The sequence below is a fragment of the Rutidosis leptorrhynchoides genome, chromosome 2, assembly GCF_046630445.1.
Source record: "Rutidosis leptorrhynchoides isolate AG116_Rl617_1_P2 chromosome 2, CSIRO_AGI_Rlap_v1, whole genome shotgun sequence".
NCBI lineage: Eukaryota > Viridiplantae > Streptophyta > Magnoliopsida > Asterales > Asteraceae > Rutidosis > Rutidosis leptorrhynchoides.
This window is the reverse complement of record NC_092334.1, coordinates 595,190,515-595,209,548: the sequence shown is the minus strand read 5'-3', so window position 1 is coordinate 595,209,548 and position 19,034 is coordinate 595,190,515.

Sequence of the window (19,034 nt, the reverse complement as noted above, 5' to 3'; positions counted from 1 at the left end):
ATCAACAATCTTTTAGCTTCTGTCTTGTTTGATACTGGTGCGGATAGAAGTTATGTATGTAGACATTTTTGCGATAAGATTAATTGGTCGTTAGTCCCGTTAAAAGAAAGTATGCTTGTCGAGGTCACCAACGGTAAACTTGAGAAAGTTGACCATATTAGTCGAGGAGCTATTATCAACATAGCTGGTGCAGATTTTGAAATTGATTTGATACCTATCAAACTGGGAAGTTTTAACGTGATCGTTGGTATGGATTGGTTGAGCAAGATAAGGGTCGATATTATCTGTGGATATAAAGCTCTTCGTATACCACAAGGAGATGGTGAGCCACTGGTTATCTATGGAGAGAGATGTACCGCGAAGTTGAACCTCATTAGTTGCGTGAAAGCGCAAAAGATTAAGAAGAAGGGACGTCTTGCTGTCCTAGCGCATGTGAAAACGGTAGAAACCGAGGTGAAGAATGTGAACGACGTTCGAATTGTGAACGAATTTTCTGATGTCTTCCCAGAGGAATTGCCTGGATTGCCGCTGCAGAGAGCAGTAGAGTTTCAGATCGATTTAGTGCCAGGAGCTGCACCTGTAGCTTGCGCACCTTATAGACTTGCACCTTCCGAGATGCAAGAATTATAAAGTCAACTACAAGAACTACTTGATCGAGGATTTATCCAACCAAGCTTCTCGCCTTGGGGCGCACCTGTGTTGTTTGTGAAGAAGAAGGATGGATCCTTTCGTATGTGTATTAACTACCGTGAACTCAACAAATTGACAATCAAGAATCGGTATCCTCTTCCTAGAATTGACGATCTTTTTGATCAACTACAAGGATTGAGTGTCTACTCAAAGATCGATTTGCGATCCGGTTATCACCAGTTGAGGGTGAAAGAAAGTGACGTGATGAAAACTGCATTCATGACCCGTTATGGTCATTATGAGTTTCTCGTGATGCCATTCGGTTTGACAAATGCACCTGTCGTGTTCATGGACCTCATGAATCGTGTCTGCAAGCCGTACTTGGATAAGTTTGTTATCGTCTTCATAGATGATATCCTCATCTACTCTAAGAGCGAAGAAGAGCATTGGCAACACCTCCGACTAGTACTTGAACTCTTGAGACAAGAGCAACTTTACGCCAAATTCTCCAAGTGTGAATTTTGGTTAAAGGAAGTCCAGTTTCTGGGTCATGTTGTGAGCGACCAGGGTATCAAAGTTGACCCCGCCAAGATTGAAGCTATCAGCAAGTGGGAAACCCCCACTACTCCGACGCATATTCGCCAATTCCTAGGTCTCGCCGGTTATTACCGAAGGTTTATCGAAGGATTTTCTCTGATTGCGCGTCCTTTGACCACGCTGACTCACAAGGGCAAGAAGTTCATTTGGGAACCCGCACACGAGTCAGCATTCAAAACTTTGAAGAAGAAGTTAACCACCGCACCTATCCTATCACTTCCTGAGGGCAGTGACGACTTTATTGTTTATTGTGATGCATCGAAGAGTGGTTTTGGTTGTGTACTGATGCAACGATCAAAAGTTATTGCCTATGCCTCCCGCCAATTGAAGATTCGCGAGAGGAACTACACTACTCACGATCTTGAACTTGGAGCCGTTGTCTTTGCACTCAAATTGTGGAGACACTATCTTTATGGAACTAAGAGCACTATCTTCACCGATCACAAGAGTCTCCAGCACATCTTCGACCAGAAGCAACTGAATATGAGACAGCGTTGATGGATCGAGACGCTGAACGACTATGATTGTGAACTACGTTATCATCCTGGCAAGGCCAATGTTGTAGCTGACGCTTTAAGCCGAAAGGAGGGGACGACACCTCTTCGTGTTAGAGCTCTGAACATCACCATCCATTCGAACCTCAACAGCCAGATCAGAGTAGCCCAAGATGAGGCTCTCAAGAAGGAGAACATAACATTTGAACATACTTGTCTCTCGATTTGAGGTTAGGGAGTCTGGACTCTGATGTTATGCCGGAATAATTTGGGTACCTCTTTATGGAGATCTACGGAACCTTATACTTGATGAAGCACACAAATCGAGGTATTCTATTCATCCTAGAGCAGGCAAGATGTACCACGATCTTAAAGAATAGTATTGGTGGCCGAATCTTAAGAAAGACGTTGCGACTTATGTTGGTAAGTGTTTAACTTGCTCGAAAGTTAAGGCCGAGCATCAGAGACCTTCTGGTTTACTCCAACAACCGGAAATCCCACAATGGAAGTAGGAAAGGATCACAATGGATTTCATCACCAAGCTACCAAAGACGGTGGGCGGATACGATACCATCTGGGTTATCGTTGACCGTCTTACCAAATCTGCACACTTTCTAGCGATGAAGGAAACAGATACAATGGAGAGACTTGCTCAACTATACATCAAGGAGGTTGTATCTCGTCATGGTGTACCTTTATCGATCATCTTGGATCGCGATCCCCGTTTTGCTTCTAGATTTTGGCGTTCTTTACAAGAAGCCATGGGAACCCGTCTCGACATGAGTACTGCTTATCATTCACAGACCGACGGGCAAAGTGAATGAACGATTCAGACATTGGAAGACATGTTGCGTGCATGTGTCATTGATTTTGGAAAGGCCTGGGAAAGGCATTTGCCATTAGCTGAATTCTCGTACAACAACAGTTATCACTCGAGCATTAATGCCGCACCTTTTGAAGCATTGTATGGTCGTAAGTGCCGATCTCCTATTTGTTGGGCCGAAGTAGGCGAAAAGCAAATCACTGGACCCGAGGTAGTCCATGAAACAACGGAGAAGATTGCTCAGATTCAAGCTAGACTTAAGACTGCCCGCGATCGTCAAAAGAGTTATGCTGATCTTAAACGTAAAGACTTTGAATTCAACGTGGGCGACCGTGTAATGTTAAAGGTTGCACCTTGGAAAGGTGTGATCCGTTTTGGAAAACGTGGAAAGTTAAACCCACGATACATTGGTCCTTTTGAAATCTTGGAACGTGTTGGACCCATTGCTTACCGTTTGGATTTACCAGCATAATTGAGCTCAGTTCATCCTACCTTCCATGTGTCAAACCTGAAGAAGTGTCTTGCGACACCGGAACTTATCATACCACTTGAGGAACTTACGATTGACGACAAACTCCACTTTGTGGAGGAACCTGTTGAAATTATGGACCGTGAGGTCAAGACTTTGAAACGCAACAAGATTCTGATTGTACGAGTACGATGGAATGCCAAGCGAGGACCAGAGTTTACTTGGGAGCGAGAGGATCAAATGATGCAGAAGTATCCTCACCTTTTCCCGACTCCTCCATCTACCTCAGCTTAAATTTCGGGACAAAATTTTCTTTAACGGGTGGGTAATGTAACGACCCTGGATTTTCCAACGTTTATTTATTAATAATTATTATTATTAATACTTATGATTTAAGGAATGTATGTTATTACATTTACATGTTGCCATGATTGCCCGTACTTGACTTTAATTACCCGAAACGTCTTTGTGACACACGAAAGTTTCACGAATAATATTTTTGAGTATTATTTACATTCATGATTAAGTTTTATTAATCATTTTAATTAACTATGGTTATTAGTTAGTTACTTGGGCTTTTAATTGGATTAACTTGTTAATTACATACATACTTGGGCTTTTAATTGTACATGGGCTTTTATTAGTGATTAGTGGGCTTGGAAGCCCACCCTACATCTTAAATGGTTTAACTAGCCCAACCTAACATGTAAGTACCACTTTAGAACTTAACTAGTTAGTAAATACTTGTAGGAATCTAGTTATCACCTTATCCCCATGCATGCACCCATTTTAACCAACTTTTTTAGCTTTTACATGCAATTACCTTGTGGACTTCTCCCCCTCCTTCTTTTTGCTACTGACCGTCGACTAGCACTCATGGGGGAGTGGATTTTACTTTCAAACTTTGTTAACTTCTTACTTGTAGTCTTCACATGTTCATCTCACTTCACAGACACAAAAACACTTGCACTTTTCTCTCATTCTCCCTCTCATCTTTGCTCTCTAATTGTGAGTTTCTTGCAAGACTTTTCTTCCCTTTTCTTTGTCTTAAAACCGTAAGCCTAGCATCTCTTCATCATCATTCTTTGTTGATTAATTACTTGATACTTACTAGTTGTTGTTATTACTTACTTACTAGTTGTTATTTATTATTTACTTACTAGTTGTTATTTATTATTTACTTACTAGTTACAAGAATCAAACTACCTAGTTTCATTCTTCATTTATCTTGTATTTACAAGAACACTCAAGAACATAAACTTACTAATTTATGTTCTACTTTTAAAGTTTTAAAGATTGTAAGTTCATGGTTGTAAATCATACTTGAAGATCATGAAGTAAACTTTAAAGTTTACTTTCTAAAGATCAAGACTTAGGCTTGAATCTTTAAAGTATGAACAACCTTGAACTAACTACTTGTTCACTTAGTTTATTTCTTTATATTATTTACTTTAAATTCATTTTGTTGGTTAATATTGGTCAAATGTTACTAGTTAACTTTGATCTCATTAATCTTGAACTAAAGTTAACTTTAAAAGTTCAAGAACATGTAAGTAAGCTTTCTATAATTATAACTTTGTACACTTATGTTAGATCTAGACTTTTAAGTCTTGGATCTTCAAGATCAAACTAAGAACTATGTTCTACAACTTAAGATCTTGATTTCATAAGTTCACTTTCAAGTTTGTAACTTATTATTAGTTTTAAAGTTCATGTATGTGTTAGATCTAAGACTTTGATGTAACTTTGGTTCATCAAAACACTTGCAACACTTAAGTGAGTTGTGCTTCATGTCTTAGACTTACACTTGGGTTATGATGGTCAAACCTTGGTGAAAATGATGCAAACACATCAACGAGTTGTACACTTGAAGCTATATGCATCAAGGATGAGAACCATGATAAGCATCGAGCACCAAGAACCACCGGAACCTACTGACCCTACTGTTCTACTGTTTCTGTGTCTGACCCGTACGACCTGGGATACTGTAATTATGATTTTCAGATAGCTCTGTTCGAGTAGATAATTCATATAGGACTCGTCTTAATCCGAGTTACGGTTTAGGATTTATGGCCCTCCGATCGTCACTATGTCCATTTAACGTTGTGCTGAAAATTCTGACCTACTCGCACTTAGACCGTCGCCACGGTCAAATGAAGACGAGTTTGCTTCTGTAATTTTTACCAAAACTAAAGGACTCATATACGGAGCCATGACCACTGGTCTCACCTTATTTCAGTAGGTATAGAGGCCGTGGTGACTGACCGAACTCAGCCTTTGTTTTAAACTACTTTCATGAACGAAACTTACTTTACACCTTTTGTTTAATGATGAGTGATGATGACCTTTAAGACCTTATTTCCATACTTTTAAACCTATTCAGACAATTTACTGACTTAGTACTATTTGACTTAGGTTGAGGACCCGTTTGGACAACCTTCATTACTTGCTTACTTTCCGAGTCATACTTTACCGCTACTTTATCATTGTGAGTTATAGCATTCCCTTTTTACTTTAACTTATTTTGGGAATTGAGAATGCATGCGGATTTTATGTTTTACATACTAGGCACGAGTACTTAAACTTATATATGTGTGGGTTATACAACGGCAGAAACATTCCCTTTAGCTCGGTAACGTTTAGTCATTGGTTTTTGAACCGGTGAACGCGAATCTTAGATATGGATCCATAGGGTTTGACATCCCCACTCGGGCTAGTCGCGCTAGCATTTAACGAGTGTTTAATACTTCGTAAACATACACACTTGCCAAGTGTACTTTCAGGGGGTATAAACGTTAAGTTAGTTACCAAGTGCCCACGGTTAACATATACTTTATCATACTGTTTTGAAACGCTCTTTGTAGCACTGAAATCTCGTGGCCTACCTTACATACTGTTATACTTAAACTATAGCTCACCAACCTTTGTGTTGACATTTTTAAGCATGTTTTTCTCAGGCGCTTAAGGTTATTTGCTTCCGCTGTCGTGCTAGTCTTGCCGTAGACACCCGCTGCTCTAGTGTTATCACCGCATAAACTATTTATCTTACATTCAAACTTTAATACATTTGAAACTATGTTTTGTAACGACCTAAGGGTCACATACATTTATTCATGCTTGCTATTCGTAGAAGCATACTGTTGGTGTAAAACAATTGACGTCGGTTATGATGTCATCTTTTTATCGTGAATGCAACTTCTTTTATTACAGCATATAGTACTTAACCTTGTAATGATCCTGTTGTTGATGATTCGTACACGATGGTTTTGTACGGGGCATCACAAAAATGGTCATCAAGACGTCGTTCTTTCGACTGAAATGACTACCTCTTACAAAAATGACTTGTAACTTATATTTTCGACTATAAACCTATACTTTTTCTGTTTAGATTCATAAAATAGAGTTCAATATGAAACCATAGCAATTTGATTCACTCAAAACGGATTTAAAACGAAGAAGTTATGGGTAAAACAAGATTGGATATTTTTTTGATTGTTGTAGCTACGGGAAATATTGTAACAATTCTATACAAATCATATCCTAGCTAACTTATATTGTATTATACATGTATTCTAATATATTATGTAATCTTGGGATACCATAGACACGAATACAATGTTTTGACATATCATATCGACCCATCTATATATATATTTTGGAACAACCATAGACACTCTATATGCAGTAATGTTGGAGTTAGCAATACTGGGTTGAGGTTGATTCCAAAATATTATATACTTTGAGTTGTGATCTAGCCTGAGGCTTGTATACACGAGGTCGTGGATTGATTCAAGATAATATATATCAATTTATTTCTGTACATCTAACTATGGACAACTAGTTGTAGGTTACTAACGAGGACAGCTGACTTAATAAACTTAAAACATCAAAATGTATTAAAAATGTTGTAAATATATTTTGAACATACTTTGATATGTATATGTATATATTTGTTATAGGTTCGTGAATCGACCAGTGGCCAAGTCTTACTTCCCGACGAATTAAATATGTGAAAGTGAGTTATAGTCCCACTTTTAAAATCTAATATTTTTGGGATGAGAATACATGCAGCTTTTTAAATGTTTTACAAAATAGAAACAAGTACATGAAACTACCTTCTATGGTTGAACGATCGAAACCGAATATGCCCCTTTTTACTTGGTAACCTAAGAATTAGTAAACCAGTCTACTAATTGACGCGAATCCTAAAGATAGATCTATTGGGCTCAACAAACCCCATCCGTTGTAGCGGATGCTTTAGTACTTTGAGTTTTTATATCATGTCCGATGGATGTCCTGGAATGATGGGGATATTCTTATATGCATCTTGTTAATGTCGGTTACCAGGTGTTCACCATATGAATGATTTTTATCTCTATGTATGGGATGTATATTGAAATATGAAATCTTGTGGTCTATTATTATGATTTGATAATATATAGGTTAAACCTATAACTCACAAACATTTTTGTTAACGTTTTAAGCATGTTTATTCTCAGGTGATTATTAAGAGCTTCCGCTGTTGCATACTAAAATAAGGACAAGATTTGGAGTCCATGCTTGTATGATATTATGTAAAAACTGCATTCAAGAAACTTATTTTTGATGTAATATATTCTTATTGTAAACCATTATATAATGGTCGTGTGTAAACGGTATATTTTAGATTATCATTATTTGATAATCTACGTAAAGCTTTTTAAACCTTTATCGATAAAATAAAGGTTATGGTTGTTTTAAAAATGAATGCAGTCTTTGAAAAACGTCTCATATAGAGGTCAAAACCTCGCAACGAAATTAATTAATATGGAACGTTTATAATCAATATGAACGGGACATTTCATTCAGGTAATGTTTTTCTTATTTTTTCAAGAAATATTCCATGAATACAATTCTCTGTCACTTGCAATTCAAATTTCTTATACGAGGTAATAAACCCATTTAGAGTAGCCATAAACAAACCCATTTCGAAAAGGTATTGATTAAACTTTCTGTTTATGATTTTGTTTTTGGTTGTACTTAAACAATGATTGTATGTTATATCAAGAACTGTGCTTAAGGAGGTTGCAGTTTCAATCACTTAGTTTATATGTGGTTTTATTTATATGAAGTATAACATTTCATGTATATCAAATTTAGATTCTTATATGAACACCAACTATTTGATGAAATCCCTAAATGAAAAGTCGGATTTTGTTTTTGCTCATTTGAGGTTTTACGATCTTTTTTTCAAAAACTAGAATCTATATGTCTTTGTATTTGGTACAAGGAGTTAACTTATCTATGTGAATTCGAATTTTCGTTGTTCTATAATGATTTAGAAAGTGTTGGTGTATGATTTAACAAAATGATGATTATGTAAGTGTATGGAAGGTGTTCGATGAAATGATCAAGGGGAGAAAAGTTACGTGGTATGATAAATCTTGCATCAATTTTTATTTCTTGATTACTTAATTTGTGTTGAGATTAGTTTTTAAATATGTTGGTTCTATTGCCTTAAAAAAAAACACAGGTCCATTTGTGTTAGTGAGTTATATGAAATCATTAAAGGTTGTGTTATTCTTTGCGTAATAAACATTTGAATTATTACTTTTCAGCTTTTAAATTTAAATATAAGTTTAACTAAAGAAGAAAGATATAAGAAAAGTGGTGGTCACATATATTTTAACATCTAATTCAGTAGTGTTATAAATCTCAGTCGGATGGATTTGTAGTAACATTTCCTTGCACCTGTCAATTTACTCAAGGATGAAAACTATGTTTGCTAGTTTAATATTGACATTGTAAAAGCCTTATTACATCTCCATTCGTGTTGATACATTTGCATGACATTTAAGTTGATCATTACTGTTCTTACGTTAAGGTTCAAACTATGTTATTTTTTAAGTTCGGAGGATACATTTGCATGAAAAGGTATAAGTTGATCATTACTTTTCTTACGTTAAGTTCAAACTATGTTAGTTTTCAAGTTCGGAGGATACAAAGCAGGTTAATTTTTTTATTTCGGTTTGTTGTTTATAATAAGTAACTTTATATGGTCGGTATAAGGAGTTAATGAAATGTTAAAGCACTCGAGTCTTCAATTTGATGAAGTTGATTTTGAAGACGATTAAGAGACTCTTGATGAGGTAGTATATTTTTCCTAGCTTTAACTTTTTACATCATAATTTATAGTATCTAATAAATTTGTACCTTGATGATCTAATAAACTTGCAGGAACATGTTCCATTCGCAGATTTAGTTTTGCTTAGTTGAATTGAAGTGTGCTTTGGGGCAGATTCAAACTTCGTGTTACTTGATGCCTCAACTAATTTTTTGGTAAAAATCTATTTAAATTCTATAACCCTTATGGGTATTTTTAACTGAATTTTTGGTTGCAGATGTCTATATAGATTGGTGAGTCTGCATTTCCAGCCCTTGAGCTCTTTCTGTTTATATCACAACATTCAGATTACCTCTTTTAACTATTTCTCATGATTCATCACAAAGTTCTTTCAGGTAATTTGATTGTTTTAGGTTCTTATTTTGCTTGATTTTAGTAAGGATTTTATTTTCTTACATTGTATGTGTTCTCGATATTCTAGGATTTGTGCATATTTGTGGATATTTTTATATTCAATTTTGTTGAATGTGCAAGTTTATTAAGTTTCAATCTTTATAAAATGTGCCAACTTCTTCATACTAGCATCAACTTCATTCTTGATTGTAATTGGAACACAAGATGTTAATTCATGTTTTTGTTTTGGTAATTTATATGTTCATCTATTTTGGTTGTCCTATTATTTATATCAGCACACAACGTGTTTGATCAAATGCCAAATACAACTGCAATTACCTTTTCAGAATATTTTTGCGTAAGCAACTTCGTTCCTTTCTTATGAATCAATGATAGACTTGAAACAGGATTCCCATTATTTAATGTATTTTCTTTTTTTTATATGTTACTAATATATTAACTAAACTAGCCATTCAATGATTTCTAATTTATAGGTAGCACTTAATTTGATTTACTTCACATTAGCATTGCACAATCTGATGATACCGGTGAACAAGGTAAACGACCCGTGAATTATTTATATGTTTTCATATAACAATTTTTCTATTTAGATTATTTATATGTTTTTTTTAACAAACCCGTGAATTCACGAGTTTCTTGAACAAACCCGTGAATTCACGGGTCTTTTTACTAGTTTCATATAAATGGTGGAATATTTTTGGATACGTGTAATCTCACTTCTTTTATATGTACTCAAAAAATATTTAGATAGTCATTTTAATTTAGGATTTCAAACAACTTGAGTGCATGCATTTATGGAGTAAAACTCAATTTTATATCCAACCATATTTCGCAATCGGTATTACAATAAAAATATTACTCCCTTACAAATTAATAGTCATGTTTTAACCTTTTTTAACATCTTTATTTCTTAAATTTGACTTTAAGTAACTTTTTATATTACGCAGTATATAATATATGGTGAAATTTATATAAATAAGTTAAGTTTTATATGTGCTTTAATTTGATATAATTTTAATCAAATATTATATAACAAAAAAATGTTATTTAAAGTCAAAGCTAAGAAATAATGACTTTCAAAAGTCAAAGCATGACTATTAATTTGAGACGGAGGGAGTGGTATTTAACCAATTAAACATACAGATAATATATTTACATTTGAAAAATCAATATGTAGTAGTAATCGTAACAAATTATCTTCTATTCACAACAAAATTACATGTTCTTGTGGCTCAGTTTTTATCATGTCACGTCATATTTAAGTTTTATATTAATAATATTTTGTTTTTTTTTACATATTATGATATATCAACGTTTTTTAAATATCTATTAACCTACATAATCCATTATACATATGTATAAACGAATGAACTGAGATTAAATAGATATGAATATGGATAAACAAAATTAAATGAATATAAATATGGTGTCATCTGATCCATTAGCATCAATAGAGACCATACTAGTATTATGAAACAAACCACATAGACTATTCAAGTATTTTTTTTCTTAAATTGATTATATGTTGATTATATGTTCGTAATGATATTCCATATCATTTACTACAACACAAGTCAATCAAAAGTGAATGTAAAAATTGGACAACTTGGAGAAACATATGGAAAAACTATTTTTTTTAAAACAATAGTTGACATTGAATACTCTCATTTGCCACATACACACGTGCTTTCGTGCGGAAACCTGAACTATATTACAGGGATCCGAACCTTAAACCATCTTGAGGGGCCTATGGGTCGGACCTGGATCCTGAATATGGTCGGTAAAACCTCCCATGGGCAACCCGGCTTATCGGAAGCCCGATACTTCAACTAGATGAGCGACCTGTTGGTTCACCAAACCCCGACTCAGCGTCACACGTTCTCCAGGTCCGAAGTAGATTCCACGGGTATTTTAAAGTAAAGGGGGCTCGAACTCGAGACCTTTCCCCCCCTTCCAACACGTAAGTATTGGGGTGAACCAGACAACTATTATAATATTATGACGGCCAAATAGGCTCGGTCCATTGGAGTAGATTAGGGTTGTAATATGTATCTTGTACTTAATAAATATTGATAAATGTAATACTCAATAACCTATCGGGTTTTATATTATCTTACATGGTATCAGAGCTTATGGTTCCAATTGCGCCTTCATGTTCTTCTCCATCTTTATATTCGCATAAACCGTCCACGAATTATCTATCCTTAAACTTTCTTCATTCTTTTTTCTCTCTTTAAAGAAAAATTACGACTTGATTGTTTTATCCCATACCATATGATCCAATAGGCTCAGTCCATTAGAGTAAATTAGGGTTGTGATAAAAACACAAACAATCTAATCGTAAATATCAGAGATGCAGTCCTAATTATGTTGGACACGATAGAGTTACTAGGTGACCTTCTTTGTGATATAAGAAGAGTAGTGCTGACTTTTCATAACATAATTTCATTTAAAATATTTCCGTTGATAAAAAAGATCAAGTGATTAGGGAGTGAATTAAGACGGAGCTTGAACTTGTTTATTGACAGGGCCGAGATCACTATATAATATAATTGATGTTGAACTTGTTCATTGGGTATGTCAATATTATTTTTAATAAAGTTCTTTTGAAAATTATATGAATATGTATATGAGTATAAAAGCTCTTTGAGTTACGAACGTTTCTATTTTTTATCAGAGAACTCGGGGGCCGTATGAAAAATATATAAACAAAATGGTGAAGGTTCGTTGAATCTTCAAGCTATCATTGTTTTCATCATATCTTTTTCATACAGACTCCGGTATAATTGATTGAAAATCTCATACGCTCATAACTCAAAAGACTAAAATTTCATTTTTGTAGGGTGGCCAAAACTCCTCCCTTCACTCACTAAGCTTCCTTCTTGCTTTGTATCCGACTAAATTCATATTCTTATTTAGCATAAAATTTCAAACTAGTAAGTTGTTGAAGACATTTACTTTTGAAAATAAATTTTATGATTTAAGAGTTTTACCAAGAAATACAAAATGATCGAGAAAGGTCCTGAATCTACCAATCAAGTTTTGTTTTTTAACACCAGAGATTTCATAAATAAACCGAAGGCTCTATCAAGAAACTAGAGAAGTCAGGACCAACAAATTATAAGGGCCTTAAAAACTATTCATTTAAACTAATGGTATGTTTACCTCCATATCTACTCTAATAAATATAATAATTGCGTACATAGTCGAAAAGTAAACATTTTTCAAAGGACTAACGCTAAAGAGTAAACTATTTCTAAGATACAAAATGCACAAAAGCAGAGCAGTGGCGATCATCTCCAAACGGGCCTTCTTTAGACTTTATTCTGACCATTCATCATAACAAGAAATCCAATCAAACCATGATAAGAAAATAGGCAGTTGACAATCAACCCATACGTGCATCATAGACCAAATCTGAGTCGAAGTTGAACAAGTAACATCACATGTTCAAAAGATTCAATTCACGAACCACAAGTAGGACACGAATTAGACTCGATCTCAAGACCTTTCTTTAAGAAAATTAGACGAGTAGGAAGTCTGTCTATAACTAATCTTCAAAGAAAAATATTCACTTTCCTAGGTGTAAGTAACTAGAGGGTGGTGAATAGTTACTTAGTGCAATTTTAAAAAAACTTTTTTAATTTAGAACTTGAGATTTCTATAGTGTGATTTGATTAGTTTGTTCACAAGTATGATAAATGAAAAGGTAAGGGATAAGAGAACAAACACGGAGATTTATAGTAGTTCGGGAAAAAGTTAACTAATCTTCCTTAATTCACTCCTTAATTACAACGAATTGAGAGTTAGTTTCACTATGATGCTCCAAACTCGGTAGAGTGTCCGGATACAACATTAGCTCCTCAATAAGCCGCAACTTATGAACCCTTACGTCCCTTTCAAGGATTTACAATCACCAAATGCTCTTACCACAAGATCCTAATGCTACCACTAAGTGAAACCTCACCTATCTTCTAGATCTCTTTAAGAAGATAATTTACAAGTAAACTCACGACTAAGTTTACAATCACTCTTGCTTGAATCACTCTAAATAGATTACAATAATATTTGAATGATATCAGTAAATGTATGGAAGTTTAAGTGCAAGAGGTGAGTCTTCAAGTGCTCTAAGGTTTGACTTTTATAGGCATGAGAAATTCAAACCCGGATGATTGCGGCTCACCTCACGGTCGACCGTGGGTCGACCATGCAGCCCCGATCTCTGAATTTTGTAGCCGTTTGAGATATTTGACTTTGTCTTTTTCCCTTATTGGATGGCTGCAATTAGATACCAAAAACATCTGAAAAGACCTGCATTATGAAATGTCCCGTTCATATTGATTATAAACATTCCATATTAATTGATTTCGTTGCGAGGTTTTGACCTCTATATGAGACGTTTTTCAAAGACTGCATTCATTTTTAAAACAACTATAACCTTTATTTTATCAATAAAGGTTTCAAAAGCATTACGTAGATTATCAAATAATGATAATCTAAAATATATTGTTTACACACGACCATTACATAATGGTTTACAATAGAAATATATTACATCGACATATGTTTCTTGAATGCAGTTTTTACATAATATCATACAAACATGGACTCCAAATCTTGTCCTTATTTTAGTATGCAACGGCGGAAGCTCTTAATATTCACCTGAGAATAAACATGCTTTAAACGTCAACAAAAATGTTGGTGAGTTATAGGTTTAACCTATATATATCAAATCGTAACAATAGACCACAAGATTTCATATTTCAATATACATCTCATACATAGAGATAAAAATCATTCATATGGTGAACACCTGGTAACCGACATTACCAAGATGCATATATAAGAATATCCCCATCATTCCGGGACACCCTTCGGATATGATATAAATTTCGAAGTACTAAAGCATCCGGTACTTTGGATGGGGTTTGTTAGGCCCAATAGATCTATCTTTAGGATTCGCGTCAATTAGGGTGTCTGTTCCCTAATTCTTAGATTACCAGACTTAATAACAAGGGGCATATTCGATTTCGATAATTCAACCATAGAATGTAGTTTCACGTACTTGTGTCTATTTTGTAAATCATTTATAAAACCTGCATGTATTCTCATCCCAAAAATATTAGATTTTAAAAGTGGGACTATAACTCACTTTCACAGATTTTTACTTCGTCGGGAAGTAAGACTTGGCTACTGGTCGATTCACGAACCTATAAAAAATATGTACATATATATCAAAGTATATTCAAAATATATTTACAACACTTTTAATATATTTTGATGTTTTAAGTTTTTTAAGTCAGCTGTCCTCGTTAATAACCTACAACTAGTTGTCCAACGTTAGATGTACAGAAAAAAAATTGATATATATTATCTTGAATCAATCCACGACCCAGTGTATACACGTCTCAGGCTAGATCACAACTCAAAGTATATATATTTTTGGAATCAACCTCAACCCTGTATAGCTAACTCTCACATTACTGCATATAGAGTGTCTATGGTTGTTCCAAATAATATATACACATGGGTCGATATGATATGTCAAAACATTTGCATACGTGTCTATGGTATCCCAAGATTACATAATATATTAGAATACATGTATAATACAATATAAGTTAGCTAGGATATGATTAATATAGATTTGTTACCAATTTTCACGTTGCTACAACAAGAAAAATTATCCAATCTTGTTTTACCCATAACTTCTTCATTTTAAATCCGTTTTGAGTGAATCAAATTGCTATGGTTTCATATTGAACTCTATTTTATGAATCTAAACATAAAATATATAGGTTTATAGTCGGATATATAAGTTACAAGTCATTTTTGTAAAGGTAGTCATTTCAGTCGAAAGAAAGACGTCTAGATGACCATTTTAGAAAACATACTTCCACTTTGAGTTTAACCACGATTTTTGGATATAGTTTCATGTTCATAAGAAAAATCATTTTCCCATAAGAACAACTTTTAAATCAAAATTTATCATAGTTTTTAATTAACTAACCCAAAACAGCCCGCGGTGTTACTACGACGACGTATGTCCGGTTTTACAGTGTTCTTCGTATTTCCAGGTTTTAAATCATTAAGTTAGCATATCATATAGATATAGAACATGTGTTTAGTTGATTTTAATAGTCAAGTTAGAAGGATTAACTTTTGTTTGCGAACAAGTTTAGAATTAACTAAACTATGTTCTAGTGATTACAAGTTTAAACCTTCAAATAAGATAGCTTTATATGTATGAATCGAATGATGTTATGAACATCATTACTACCTCAAGTTTTCTGGATAAAGCTACTGGAAATGAGAAAAATGGATCTAGCTTCAAAGGATCCTTGGATGGCTTGAAAGTTCTTGAAGCAGAATCATGACACTAAAACAAGTTCAAGTAAGATTTCCACTCGAAATAAGATTGTTATAGTTATAGAAATTGAATCAAAGTTTGAATATGAGTATTACCTTGTATTAGAAATATATCTTATTGTAAATAATAAAGATTTCTTGAGGTTGGATGATCACTCTACAAGAATGGAAGTAAGCTAGCAAACTTGAAAGTATTCTTGATTTTATGAAACTAGAACTTGTAGAATTTATGAAGAACACTCAGAACTTGAAGATAGAACTTGAGAGAGATTAATTAGATGAAGAAAATTGAAGAATGAAAGTGTTTGTAGGTGTTTTTGGTCGTTGGTATATGGATTAGATATAAAGAATGTGTAATTTTGTTTACATGTAAATAAGTCATGAATGATTACTCATATTTTTGTAATTTTATGAGATATTTCATGCTAGTTGCCAAATGATGGTTCCCATATGTGTTAGGTGACTCACATGGGCTGCTAAGAGCTGATCATTGGAGTGTATATACAAATAGTACATACATCTAAAAGCTGTGTATTGTACGAGTACGAATACAGTTGCATACGAGTAGAATTGTTGATGAAACTGAACGAGGATGTAATTGTATGCAATTTTGTTAAGTAGAAGTATTTTGATAAGTGTCTTGAAGTATTTCAAAAGTGCATGAATACATATTAAAACACTACATGTATATACATTTTAACTGAGTCGTTAAGTCATCGTTAGTCGTTACATGTAAGTGTTGTTTTGAAACCTTTAGGTTAACGATCTTGTTAAATGTTGTTAACCCATTGTTTATTAAATCAAATGAGATGTTAAATTATTACATTATCATGATATAATGATGTATTAATATATCTTAATATGATATATATACATTAAATGTCGTTACAACGAAAATCGTTACATATATGTCTCGTTTCAAAATCATTAAGTTAGTAGTCTTGTTTTTACATATGTAGTTCATTGTTAATATACTTAATGATATGTTTACTTATAATAATATCATGTTAACTATATATATATCCATATATATGTCATCATATAGTTTTTACAAGTTTTAACGTTCGTGAATCGCCAGTCAACTTGGGTGGTCAATTGCCTATATGAAACCTATTTCAATTAATCAAGCCTTAATAAGTTTGATTGCTTAACATGTTGGAAACATTTAATCATGTAAATATCAATTTCGTTTCATATATAAAAACATGGAAAAGTTCGGGTCACTACAGTACCTACCCATTAAATAAATTTCGTCCCGAAATTTTACGCTGTTGAAAGTGTTGACGAATCTTCTGGAAATAGATGCGGGTATTTCTTCTTCATCTGATCTTCACGCTCCCCGGTGAACTCGGGTCCTCTACGAGCATTCCATCAAACCTTAACAATCGGTATCTTGTTTTGTTTAAGTCTCTTAACCTCACGATCCATTATTTCGACGGGTTCTTCAATGAATTGAAGTTTTTCATTGATTTGGATTTCGTCCAACGGAATATTGAGATCTTCTTTAGCAAAAAATTTCTTCAAATTCGAGACGTGGAAAGTGTTATGTACATTCGCAAGTTGTTGAGGTAACTCAAGTCGGTAAGCTACTGGTCCGACACGATCAATAATCTTGAATAGTCCAATATACCTTGGATTTAATTTCCCCCGTTTACCAAATCGAACAACACCTTTCCAAGGTGCAACCTTAAGCATGACCATTTCTCCAATTTCAAATTCTATGTCTTTTCTTTTAATGTCGGCGTAGCTCTTTTGTCGACTTTGGGCGGTTTTCAACCGTTGTTGAATTTGGATGATCTTCTCAGTAGTTTCTTGTATTATCTCCGGACCCGTAATCTGTCTATCCCCCACTTCACTTCAATAAATCGGAGACTTGCACTTTCTACCATAAAGTGCTTCAAACGGCGCCATCTCAATGCTTGAATGATAGCTGTTGTTGTAGGAAAATTCTGCTAACGGTAGATGTTGATCCCAACTGTTTCTGAAATCAATAACACATGCTCGTAGCATGTCTTCAAGCGTTTGTATCGTCCTTTCGCTCTGCCCATCAGTTTGTGGATGATAAGCAGTACTCATGTCTAGACGAGTTCCTAATGCTTGCTGTAATGTCTTCCAGAATCTTGAAATAAATCTGCCATCCCTATTAGAGATAATAGAGATTGGTATTCCATGTCTGGAGACGACTTCCTTCAAATACAGTCGTGCTAACTTCTCCATCTTGTCATCTTCTCTTATTGGCAGAAAGTGTGCTGACTTGGTGAGACGATCAACTATTACCCAAATAGTATCATAACCACTTGCAGTCCTTGGCAATTTAGTAATGAAATCCATGGTAATGTTTTCCCATTTCCATTCCGGGATTTCAGGTTGTTGTAGTAGTCCTGATGGTTTCTGATGTTCAGCTTTAACCTTAGAACACGTCAAACATTCTCCTACATATTTAGCAATATCGGCTTTCATACCTGGCCACCAAAAATGTTTCTTAAGATCCTTGTACATATTCCCCGTTCCAGGATGTATTGAGTATCTGGTTTTATGAGCTTCTCTAAGTACCATTTCTCTCATATCTCCAAATTTTGGTACCCAAATTCTTTCAGCCCTATACCGGGTTCCGACTTCCCAAATATTAAGATGCTTCTCCGATCCTTTGGGTATTTCATCCTTTAAATTTCCCTCTTTTAAAACTCCTTGCTGCGCCTCCTTTATTTGAGTAGTAAGGTTAGTGTGAATCATTATATTCATAGATTTTACTCGAATGGGTTCTCTGTCCTTTCTGCTCAAGGCGTCGGCTACCACATTTGCCTTCCCCGGGTGGTAACGAATCTCAAAGTCTTAATCATTCAACAATTCAATCCACCTACGCTACCTCATATTCAGTTGTTTCTGATTAAATATGTGTTGAAGACTTTTGTGGTCGGTATATATAATACTTTTGACCCCATATAAGTAGTGCCTCCAAGTCTTTAATGCAAAAACAACCGCGCCTAATTCCAAATCATGCGTCGTATAATTTTGCTCGTGAATCTTCAATTGTCTAGACGCATAAGCAATCACCTTCGTCCGTTGCATTAATACACAACCGAGACCTTGCTTTGATGCGTCACAATAAATCACAAAATCATCATTCCCTTCAGG